The following is a 12918-nucleotide window of genomic DNA, read 5'->3' on the forward strand; positions in this document are numbered from 1 at the left end:
GAATCTGTCATGGAAAATTTTATGAAGATGTTTTAGATGTATTTTAATATGTATTGTCATAAGAGTCCCCCTATGTTCGTCCTCCCCTAGCCCGTTCTAAAGAGGACGGACTGTGGGGCCGACGCACCACCCCAGCCTTGGCCTAAGGACAGACTCTGGGGGCCGACGCGCCACCAAATGCCTTGGCCCAAGGACGGACTGTGGGGGGCCGACACGCCACCCCAGCCTTGGCCCAAGGACGGACTCTGGGGGGCCAACGCGCTACCCCAGCCTGGGCCCACGGACGGACTCTGGTTGGCCGACGTGCCACCCCAGCCTTGGTCTAAGGACGGACTCTTGAAGGCCGACGAGCCACCCCAGCCTTGGCCCAAGGACGGACTCTGGGGGCCGACGCGCCACCAAATGCCTTGGCCCAAGGACGGACTCTGGGGGTCGACGCGCCACCCCAGCCTTGGCCCAAGGAAGGACTCTGGGGGCCGACGCGCCACCCCAGCCTTGGCCCAAGGACGGACTCTGGGGGCCGACGCGCCACCTCAGCCTTGGCCCAAGGACGGACTCTGGGGGGCCGACCCGCCACCCCAGCCTTGGCCCAAGGACGGACTCTGGGGGGCCGACGCGCCACCCCAGCCTTGGCCCAAGGACGGACTCTGGGGGGCCGACGCGCCACCCCAGCCTTGGCCCAAGGACGGACTCTGGGGGGCCGACGCGCCACCCCAGCCTTGGCCTAAGGACGGTCTCTGGGGGCCGACGCGCCACCCCAGCCTTGGCCCAAGGACGGACTCTGGGGGGCCGACGCGCCACCCCAGCCTTGGCCCAAGGACGGACTCTGGGGGCCGACGCGCCACCCCAGCCTTGGCCCATGGACGGACTCTGGGTGGCCGACGCGCCACCCTAGCCTTGGCCCAAGGACGGACTCGGGGGGCCGATGCGCCACCCCAGCCTTGGCCCAAGGACGGACTCTGGGGGCCGACGCGCCACCCCAGCCTTGGCCTAAGGACAGACTTTGGGGGCCGACGCGCCACCCCAGCCTTGGCCCAAGGACGGACTCTGGGGGGCCGACGCGCCACCCCAGCCTTGGCCCAAGGACGGACTCTGGGGGGCCGACGCGCCACCCCAGCCTTGGCCCAAGGACGGACTCTGGGGGCCGACGCGCCACCCCAGCCTTGGCCCAAGGACGGACTCTGGGGGCCGATGCACCACCCCAGCCTTGGCCCAAGGACGGACTCTGGGGGCCGACGCGCCACCCCAGCCTTGGCCCAAGGACAGACTCTTGAGGGCCGACACGCCACCCCAGCCTTGACCCAAGGACGGACTCTGGTGCAGGTTCTAAATTTTATTTTAATTTTATTTTTTTTAGGAATCTGTCATGGAAAATTTTATGAAGATGTTTTAGATGTATTTTAATATGTATTGTCATAAGAGTCCCCCTATGTTCGTCCTCCCCTAGCCCGTTCTAAAGAGGACGGACTGTGGGGCCGACGCACCACCCCAGCCTTGGCCTAAGAACAGACTCTGGGGGCCGACGCGCCACCAAATGCCTTGGCCCAAGGACGGACTCGGGGGGCCGATGCGCCACCCCAGCCTTGGCCCAAGGACGGACTCTGGGGGCCGACGCGCCACCCCAGCCTTGGCCTAAGGACAGACTTTGGGGGCCGACGCGCCACCCCAGCCTTGGCCCAAGGACGGACTCTGGGGGGCCGACGCGCCACCCCAGCCTTGGCCCAAGGACGGACTCTGGGGGGCCGACGCGCCACCCCAGCCTTGGCCCAAGGACGGACTCTGGGGGCCGACGCGCCACCCCAGCCTTGGCCCAAGGACGGACTCTGGGGGCCGATGCACCACCCCAGCCTTGGCCCAAGGACGGACTCTGGGGGCCGATGCGCCACCCCAGCCTTGGCCCAAGGACAGACTCTTGAGGGCCGACACGCCACCCCAGCCTTGACCCAAGGACGGACTCTGGTGCAGGTTCTAAATTTTATTTTAATTTTATTTTTTTTAGGAATCTGTCATGGAAAATTTTATGAAGATGTTTTAGATGTATTTTAATATGTATTGTCATAAGAGTCCCCCTATGTTCGTCCTCCCCTAGCCCGTTCTAAAGAGGACGGACTGTGGGGCCGACGCACCACCCCAGCCTTGGCCTAAGGACAGACTCTGGGGGCCGACGCGCCACCAAATGCCTTGGCCCAAGGACGGACTGTGGGGGGCCGACACGCCACCCCAGCCTTGGCCCAAGGACGGACTCTGGGGGGCCAACGCGCTACCCCAGCCTGGGCCCAAGGACGGACTCTGGTTGGCCGACGTGCCACCCCAGCCTTGGTCTAAGGACGGACTCTGGGTGGCCGACGCGCCACCCTAGCCTTGGCCCAAGGACGGACTCGGGGGGCCGATGCGCCACCCCAGCCTTGGCCCAAGGACGGACTCTGGGGGGCCGACGCGCCACCCCAGCCTTGGCCCAAGGACGGACTCTGGGGGGCCGACGCGCCACCCCAGCCTTGGCCCAAGGACGGACTCTGGGGGCCGACGCGCCACCCCAGCCTTGGCCCAAGGACGGACTCTGGGGGCCGATGCACCACCCCAGCCTTGGCCCAAGGACGGACTCTGGGGGCCGACGCGCCACCCCAGCCTTGGCCCAAGGACAGACTCTTGAGGGCCGACACGCCACCCCAGCCTTGACCCAAGGACGGACTCTGGTGCAGGTTCTAAATTTTATTTTAATTTTATTTTTTTTAGGAATCTGTCATGGAAAATTTTATGAAGATGTTTTAGATGTATTTTAATATGTATTGTCATAAGAGTCCCCCTATGTTCGTCCTCCCCTAGCCCGTTCTAAAGAGGACGGACTGTGGGGCCGACGCACCACCCCAGCCTTGGCCTAAGGACAGACTCTGGGGGCCGACGCGCCACCAAATGCCTTGGCCCAAGGACGGACTGTGGGGGGCCGACACGCCACCCCAGCCTTGGCCCAAGGACGGACTCTGGGGGGCCAACGCGCTACCCCAGCCTGGGCCCAAGGACGGACTCTGGTTGGCCGACGTGCCACCCCAGCCTTGGTCTAAGGACGGACTCTTGAGGGCCGACGAGCCACCCCAGCCTTGGCCCAAGGACGGACTCTGGGGGCCGACGCGCCACCAAATGCCTTGGCCCAAGGACGGACTCTGGGGGTCGACGCGCCACCCCAGCCTTGGCCCAAGGACGGACTCTGGGGGCCGACGCGCCACCCCAGCCTTGGCCTAAGGACAGACTCTGGGGGCCGACGCGCCACCAAATGCCTTGGCCCAAGGCAGGGCTCTGGGGGCCGACGCGTCACCCCAGCCTTGGCCCAAGGACGGACTCTGGGGGCCGACACGCCACCAAATGCCTTGGCCCAAGGCAGGACTCTGGGGGCCGACGGGCCACCCCAGCCTTGGCCCAAGGACAGACTCTGGGGGCCGACGCGCCACCCCAGCCTTGGCCCAAGGACGGACTCTGGGGGCCGACGTGCCACCAAATGCCTTGGCCCAAGGACGGACTCTGGGGGGAGACGTGGCACCCCAGCCTTGGCCCAAGGACGGACTCTAGGGGTCGACACGCCACCCCAGCCTTGGCCCAAGGACGGACTCTTGAGGGCCGACGCGCCACCCTAGCCTTGGCCCAAGGACGGACTCTGGGGGCCGATGCGCCACCCCAGCCTTGGCCCAAGGACGGACTCTGGGGGCCGACGCGCCACCCCAGCCTTGGCCCAAGGACGGACTCTGGGGGCCGACGCGCCACCCCAGCCTTGGCCCAAGGACGGTCTCTGGGGGCCGATGCGCCACCCCAGCCTTGGCCTAAGGACAGACTTTGGGGGCCGACGCGCCACCCCAGCCTTGGCCCAAGGACGGACTCTGGGGGGCCGACGCGCCACCCCAGCCTTGGCCCAAGGACGGACTCAGGGGGCCGACGCGCCCCCACAGCCTTGGCCCAAGGACGGACTCTGGGGGCCGACGCGCCACCCCAGCCTTGGCCCAAGGATGGACTCTGGGGGGCCGACGCGCCACCCCAGCCTTGGCCCAAGGACGGTCTCTGGGGGCCGACGCGCCACCCCAGCCTTGGCCCAAGGACGGTCTCTGGGGTCCGACGCACCACCCCAGCCTTGGCCCAAGGACGGTCTCTGGGGTCCGACGCACCACCCCAGCCTTGGCCCAAGGACGGACTCTGGGGGCCGACGCGCCACCCCAGCCTTGGCCCAAGGACGGACTCTGGGGGCCGACGCAGCGCCCCAGCCTTGGCCCAAGGACGGACTCTGGTGGCCGACGCGCCACCCCAGCCTTGGCCCAAGGATGGACTCTTGAGGGCTGACGCTCCACCCCAGCCTTGGCCCAAGGACGGACTCTGGGTGGCCGATGCGCCACCCTAGCCTTGGCCCAAGGACAGACTCTGGGGGCCGATGCGCCACCCCAGCCTTGGCACAAGGATGGACTCTGGGGGCCGACACGCCACCCCAGCCTTGACCCAAGGACGGACTCTGGTGTAGGTTCTAAATTATATTTTTATTTTATTTTTTTCAGGAATCTGTCATGGAAAATTTTATGAAGATGTTTTAGATGTATTTTAATATGTATTGTCATAAGAGTCCCCCTATGTTCGTCCTCCCCTAGCCCGCTCTAAAGAGGACGGACTCTGGGGGCCGACGCGCCACCCCAGCCTTGGCCCAAGGACGGACTCTGGGGGCCGACGCGCCACCCTAGCCTTGGCCCATGGACGGACTCTGGGGGCTGACGCACCACCCCAGCCTTGGCCCAAGGACGGACTCTGGGGGCCGACGCGCCACCAAATGCTTTGGCCCAAGGACGGACTCTGGGGGCCGACGCGCCACCCCAGCCTTGGCCCAAAGACGGACTCTGGGGGACGACGCGCCACCCCAGCCTTGGCCCAAGGACGGACTCTGGGGGCCGACGCGCCACCAAATGCTTTGGCCCAAGGACGGACTCTGGGTGGCCGACACGCCACCCCAGCCTTGACCCAAGGACGGACTCTGGTGCAGGTTCTAAATTTTATTTTTATTTTATTTTTTTCAGGAATCTGTCATGGAAAATTTTATGAAGATGTTTTAGATGTATTTTAATATGTATTGTCATAAGAGTCCCCCTATGTTCGTCCCCCCTAGCCCGCTCTAAAGAGAACGGACTCTGGGGGCCGACGCGCCACCCCAGCCTTGGCCCAAGGACGGACTCTGGGGCCCGACGCGCCACCCCAGCCTTGGCCGAAGGACGGACTCTGGGGCCCGACGCGCCACCCCAGCCTTGGCCCAAGGACGGACTCTGGGGGCCGACGCGCCACCCCAGCCTTGGCCCAAGCACGGACTCTGGGGGGCCGACGCGCCACCCCAGCCTTGGCCCAAGGACGGACTCTGGGGGCCGACACGCCACCCCAGCCTTGACCCAAGGACGGACTCTGGTGCAGGTTCTAAATTTTATTTTAATTTTATTTTTTTCAGGAATCTGTCATGGAAAATTTTATGAAGATGTATTTTAATATGTATTGTCATAAGAGTCCTCCTATGTTCGTCCTCCCCTAGCCCGTTCTAAAGAGGACGGACTCTGGGGCCGACGAACCACCCCAGCCTTGGCCTAAGGACAGACTCTGGGGGCCGACGCGCCACCAAATGCCTTGGCCCAAGGACGGACAGTGGGGGGCCGACACGCCACCCCAGCCTTGGCCCAAGGACGGACTCTGGGGGGCCAACGCGCTACCCCAGCCTGGGCCCAAGGACGGACTCTGGTTGGCCGACGCGCCACCCCAGCCTTGGCCCAAGGACGGACTCTGGGGGGCCGACGCGCCACCCCAGCCTTGGCCCAAGGACGGACTCTGGGGGGCCGACGCGCCACCCCAGCCTTGGCCCAAGGACGGACTCTGGGGGGCCGACGCGCCACCCCAGCCTTGGCCCAAAGACGGACTCTGGGGGCCGACGCGCCACCCCAGCCTTGGCCCAAGGACGGACTCTGGGGGCCGACGCGCCACCCCAGCCTTGGCCCAAGGACGGACTCTGGGGGCCGACGCGCCACCCCAGCCTTGGCCCAAGGACGGACTCTGGGGGCCGACGCGCCACCCCAGCCTTGGTCCAAGGACGGACTCTTGAGGACCGACACGCCACCAAATGCCTTGGCCCAAGGACGGACTCTGGGGGCCGACACGCCACCAAATGCCTTGGCCCAAGGCAGGACTCTGGGGGCCGACGGGCCACCCCAGCCTTGGCCCAAGGACAGACTCTGGGGGCCGACGCGCCACCCCAGCCTTGGCCCAAGGACGGACTCTGGGGGCCGACGTGCCACCAAATGCCTTGGCCCAAGGACGGACTCTGGGGGGAGATGTGGCACCCCAGCCTTGGCCCAAGGACGGACTCTAGGGGTCGACGCGCCACCCCAGCCTTGGCCCAAGGACGGACTCTTGAGGGCCGTCGCGCCACCCCAGCCTTGGCCCATGGACGGACTCTGGATGGCCGACGCGCCACCCTAGCCTTGGCCCAAGGACGGACTCTGGGGGCCGATGCGCCACCCCAGCCTTGGCCCAAGGACGGACTCTGGGGGCCGACGCGCCACCCCAGCCTTGGCCCAAGGACGGTCTCTGGGGGCCGACGCGCCACCCCAGCCTTGGCCTAAGGACGGTCTCTGGGGGCCGACGCGCCACCCCAGCCTTGGCCCAAGGACGGACTCTGGGGGCCGACGCGCCACCCCAGCCTTGGCCCAAGGACGGACTCTGGGGGCCGACGCGCCACCCCAGCCTTGGCCCAAGGACGGACTCTGGGGGCCGACGCGCCACCCCAGCCTTGGCCCAAGGACGGACTCTGGGGGCCGACGCGCCACCCCAGCCTTGGCCCATGGACGGACTCTGGGTGGCCGACGCGCCACCCCAGCCTTGGCCCAAGGACGGACTCTGGGGGCCGACGCGCCACCCCAGCCTTGGCCCAAGGACGGACTCTGGGGGCCGATGCACCACCCCAGCCTTGGCCCAAGGACGGACTCTGGGGCCGACGCGCCACCCCAGCCTTGGCCCAAGGACAGACTCTTGAGGGCCGACACGCCACCCCAGCCTTGACCCAAGGACGGACTCTGGTGCAGGTTCTAAATTTTATTTTAATTTTATTTTTTTTAGGAATCTGTCATGGAAAATTTTATGAAGATGTTTTAGATGTATTTTAATATGTATTGTCATAAGAGTCCCCCTATGTTCGTCCTCCCCTAGCCCGTTCTAAAGAGGACGGACTGTGGGGCCGACGCACCACCCCAGCCTTGGCCTAAGGACAGACTCTGGGGGCCGACGCGCCACCAAATGCCTTGGCCCAAGGACGGACTGTGGGGGGCCGACACGCCACCCCAGCCTTGGCCCAAGGACGGACTCTGGGGGGCCAACGCGCTACCCCAGCCTGGGCCCAAGGACGGACTCTGGTTGGCCGACGTGCCACCCCAGCCTTGGTCTAAGGACGGACTCTTGAGGGCCGACGAGCCACCCCAGCCTTGGCCCAAGGACGGACTCTGGGGGCCGACGCGCCACCAAATGCCTTGGCCCAAGGACGGACTCTGGGGGTCGACGCGCCACCCCAGCCTTGGCCCAAGGACGGACTCTGGGGGCCGACGCGCCACCCCAGCCTTGGCCTAAGGACAGACTCTGGGGGCCGACGCGCCACCAAATGCCTTGGCCCAAGGCAGGGCTCTGGGGGCCGACGCGTCACCCCAGCCTTGGCCCAAGGACGGACTCTGGGGGCCGACACGCCACCAAATGCCTTGGCCCAAGGCAGGACTCTGGGGGCCGACGGGCCACCCCAGCCTTGGCCCAAGGACAGACTCTGGGGGCCGACGCGCCACCCCAGCCTTGGCCCAAGGACGGACTCTGGGGGCCGACGTGCCACCAAATGCCTTGGCCCAAGGACGGACTCTGGGGGGAGACGTGGCACCCCAGCCTTGGCCCAAGGACGGACTCTAGGGGTCGACGCGCCACCCCAGCCTTGGCCCAAGGACGGACTCTTGAGGGCCGACGCGCCACCCTAGCCTTGGCCCAAGGACGGACTCTAGGGGCCGATGCGCCACCCCAGCCTTGGCCCAAGGACGGACTCTGGGGGCCGACGCGCCACCCCAGCCTTGGCCCAAGGACGGACTCTGGGGGCCGACGCGCCACCCCAGCCTTGGCCCAAGGACGGTCTCTGGGGGCCGACACGCCACCCCAGCCTTGGCCTAAGGACGGTCTCTGGGGGCCGACGCGCCACCCCAGCCTTGGCCCAAGGCCGGACTCTGGGGGCCGACGCGCCACCCCAGCCTTGGCCCAAGGACGGACTCTGGGGGCAGACGCGCCGCCCCAGCCTTGGCCCAAAGACGGACTCTTAAGGGCCGACGCGCCACCCTAGCCTTGGCCCATGGACGGACTCTGGGTGGCCGACGCGCCACCCTAGCCTTGGCCCAAGGACGGACTCTGGGGGCCGATGCGCCACCCCAGCCTTGGCCCAAGGACGGACTCTGGGGGCCGACGCGCCACCCCAGCCTTGGCCTAAGGACAGACTTTGGGGGCCGACGCGCCACCCCAGCCTTGGCCCAAGGACGGACTCTGGGGGGCCGACGCGCCACCCCAGCCTTGGCCCAAGGACGGACTCAGGGGGCCGACGCGCCCCCACAGCCTTGGCCCAAGGACGGACTCTGGGGGCCGACGCGCCACCCCAGCCTTGGCCCAAGGATGGACTCTGGGGGGCCGACGCGCCACCCCAGCCTTGGCCCAAGGACGGTCTCTGGGGGCCGACGCGCCACCCCAGCCTTGGCCCAAGGACGGTCTCTGGGGTCCGACGCGCCACCCCAGCCTTGGCCTAAGGACGGTCTCTGGGGGCCGACGCGCCACCCCAGCCTTGGCCCAAGGACGGACTCTGGGGGCCGACGCGCCACCCCAGCCTTGGCCCAAGGACGGACTCTGGGGGCCGACGCAGCGCCCCAGCCTTGGCCCAAGGACGGACTCTGGTGGCCGACGCGCCACCCCAGCCTTGGCCCAAGGATGGACTCTTGAGGGCTGACGCTCCACCCCAGCCTTGGCCCAAGGACGGACTCTGGGTGGCCGATGCGCCACCCTAGCCTTGGCCCAAGGACAGACTCTGGGGGCCGATGCGCCACCCCAGCCTTGGCACAAGGATGGACTCTGGGGGCCGACACGCCACCCCAGCCTTGACCCAAGGACGGACTCTGGTGTAGGTTCTAAATTATATTTTTATTTTATTTTTTTCAGGAATCTGTCATGGAAAATTTTATGAAGATGTTTTAGATGTATTTTAATATGTATTGTCATAAGAGTCCCCCTATGTTCGTCCTCCCCTAGCCCGCTCTAAAGAGGACGGACTCTGGGGGCCGACGCGCCACCCCAGCCTTGGCCCAAGGACGGACTCTGGGGGCCGACGCGCCACCCTAGCCTTGGCCCATGGACGGACTCTGGGGGCTGACGCACCACCCCAGCCTTGGCCCAAGGACGGACTCTGGGGGCCGACGCGCCACCAAATGCTTTGGCCCAAGGACGGACTCTGGGGGCCGACGCGCCACCCCAGCCTTGGCCCAAAGACGGACTCTGGGGGACGACGCGCCACCCCAGCCTTGGCCCAAGGACGGACTCTGGGGGCCGACGCGCCACCAAATGCTTTGGCCCAAGGACGGACTCTGGGTGGCCGACACGCCACCCCAGCCTTGACCCAAGGACGGACTCTGGTGCAGGTTCTAAATTTTATTTTAATTTTATTTTTTTCAGGAATCTGTCATGGAAAATTTTATGAAGATGTATTTTAATATGTATTGTCATAAGAGTCCTCCTATGTTCGTCCTCCCCTAGCCCGTTCTAAAGAGGACGGACTCTGGGGCCGACGAACCACCCCAGCCTTGGCCTAAGGACAGACTCTGGGGGCCGACGCGCCACCAAATGCCTTGGCCCAAGGACGGACAGTGGGGGGCCGACACGCCACCCCAGCCTTGGCCCAAGGACGGACTCTGGGGGGCCAACGCGCTACCCCAGCCTGGGCCCAAGGACGGACTCTGGTTGGCCGACGCGCCACCCCAGCCTTGGCCCAAGGACGGACTCTGGGGGGCCGACGCGCCACCCCAGCCTTGGCCCAAGGACGGACTCTGGGGGGCCGATGCGCCACCCCAGCCTTGGCCCAAGGACGGACTCTGGGGGGCCGACGCGCCACCCCAGCCTTGGCCCAAGGACGGACTCTGGGGGGCCGACGCGCCACCCCAGCCTTGGCCCAAAGACGGACTCTGGGGGCCGACGCGCCACCCCAGCCTTGGCCCAAGGACGGACTCTGGGGGCCGACGCGCCACCCCAGCCTTGGCCCAAGGACGGACTCTGGGGGCCGACGCGCCACCCCAGCCTTGGCCCAAGGACGGACTCTGGGGGCCGACGCGCCACCCCAGCCTTGGTCCAAGGACGGACTCTTGAGGACCGACACGCCACCAAATGCCTTGGCCCAAGGACGGACTCTGGGGGCCGACACGCCACCAAATGCCTTGGCCCAAGGCAGGACTCTGGGGGCCGACGGGCCACCCCAGCCTTGGCCCAAGGACAGACTCTGGGGGCCGACGCGCCACCCCAGCCTTGGCCCAAGGACGGACTCTGGGGGCCGACGTGCCACCAAATGCCTTGGCCCAAGGACGGACTCTGGGGGGAGACGTGGCACCCCAGCCTTGGCCCAAGGACGGACTCTAGGGGTCGACGCGCCACCCCAGCCTTGGCCCAAGGACGGACTCTTGAGGGCCGTCGCGCCACCCCAGCCTTGGCCCATGGACGGACTCTGGATGGCCGACGCGCCACCCTAGCCTTGGCCCAAGGACGGACTCTGGGGGCCGATGCGCCACCCCAGCCTTGGCCCAAGGACGGACTCTGGGGGCCGACGCGCCACCCCAGCCTTGGCCCAAGGACGGTCTCTGGGGGCCGACGCGCCACCCCAGCCTTGGCCTAAGGACGGTCTCTGGGGGCCGACGCGCCACCCCAGCCTTGGCCCAAGGACGGACTCTGGGGGCCGACGCGCCACCCCAGCCTTGGCCCAAGGACGGACTCTGGGGGCCGACGCGCCACCCCAGCCTTGGCCCAAGGACGGACTCTGGGGGCCGACGCGCCACCCCAGCCTTGGCCCAAGGACGGACTCTGGGGGCCGACGCGCCACCCCAGCCTTGGCCCATGGACGGACTCTGGGTGGCCGACGCGCCACCCTAGCCTTGGCCCAAGGACGGACTCTGGGGGCCGATGCGCCACCCCAGCCTTGGCCCAAGGACAGACTCTTGAGGGCCGACACGCCACCCCAGCCTTGACCCAAGGACGGACTCTGGTGCAGGTTCTAAATTTTATTTTAATTTTATTTTTTTTAGGAATCTGTCATGGAAAATTTTATGAAGATGTTTTAGATGTATTTTAATATGTATTGTCATAAGAGTCCCCCTATGTTCGTCCTCCCCTAGCCCGTTCTAAAGAGGACGGACTGTGGGGCCGACGCACCACCCCAGCCTTGGCCTAAGGACAGACTCTGGGGGCCGACGCGCCACCAAATGCCTTGGCCCAAGGACGGACTGTGGGGGGCCGACACGCCACCCCAGCCTTGGCCCAAGGACGGACTCTGGGGGGCCAACGCGCTACCCCAGCCTGGGCCCACGGACGGACTCTGGTTGGCCGACGTGCCACCCCAGCCTTGGTCTAAGGACGGACTCTTGAAGGCCGACGAGCCACCCCAGCCTTGGCCCAAGGACGGACTCTGGGGGCCGACGCGCCACCAAATGCCTTGGCCCAAGGACGGACTCTGGGGGTCGACGCGCCACCCCAGCCTTGGCCCAAGGAAGGACTCTGGGGGCCGACGCGCCACCCCAGCCTTGGCCCAAGGACGGACTCTGGGGGCCGACGCGCCACCTCAGCCTTGGCCCAAGGACGGACTCTGGGGGGCCGACGCGCCACCCCAGCCTTGGCCCAAGGACGGACTCTGGGGGGCCGACGCGCCACCCCAGCCTTGGCCCAAGGACGGACTCTGGGGGGCCGACGCGCCACCCCAGCCTTGGCCCAAGGACGGACTCTGGGGGGCCGACGCGCCACCCCAGCCTTGGCCTAAGGACGGTCTCTGGGGGCCGACGCGCCACCCCAGCCTTGGCCCAAGGACGGACTCTGGGGGGCCGACGCGCCACCCCAGCCTTGGCCCAAGGACGGACTCTGGGGGCCGACGCGCCACCCCAGCCTTTGCCCATGGACGGACTCTGGGTGGCCGACGCGCCACCCTAGCCTTGGCCCAAGGACGGACTCGGGGGGCCGATGCGCCACCCCAGCCTTGGCCCAAGGACGGACTCTGGGGGCCGACGCGCCACCCCAGCCTTGGCCTAAGGACAGACTTTGGGGGCCGACGCGCCACCCCAGCCTTGGCCCAAGGACGGACTCTGGGGGGCCGACGCGCCACCCCAGCCTTGGCCCAAGGACGGACTCTGGGGGGCCGACGCGCCACCCCAGCCTTGGCCCAAGGACGGACTCTGGGGGCCGACGCGCCACCCCAGCCTTGGCCCAAGGACGGACTCTGGGGGCCGATGCACCACCCCAGCCTTGGCCCAAGGACGGACTCTGGGGGCCGACGCGCCACCCCAGCCTTGGCCCAAGGACAGACTCTTGAGGGCCGACACGCCACCCCAGCCTTGACCCAAGGACGGACTCTGGTGCAGGTTCTAAATTTTATTTTAATTTTATTTTTTTTAGGAATCTGTCATGGAAAATTTTATGAAGATGTTTTAGATGTATTTTAATATGTATTGTCATAAGAGTCCCCCTATGTTCGTCCTCCCCTAGCCCGTTCTAAAGAGGACGGACTGTGGGGCCGACGCACCACCCCAGCCTTGGCCTAAGAACAGACTCTGGGGGCCGACGCGCCACCAAATGCCTTGGCCCAAGGACGGACTCGGGGGGCCGATGCGCCAC

Source organism: Lithobates pipiens, unplaced genomic scaffold, assembly GCF_037356315.1.
Source record: "Lithobates pipiens isolate NorthernLeopardFrog02 unplaced genomic scaffold, aLitPip1_a1.2 Scaffold_8, whole genome shotgun sequence".
In the NCBI taxonomy this organism is placed as follows: Eukaryota; Metazoa; Chordata; class Amphibia; order Anura; family Ranidae; genus Lithobates; species Lithobates pipiens.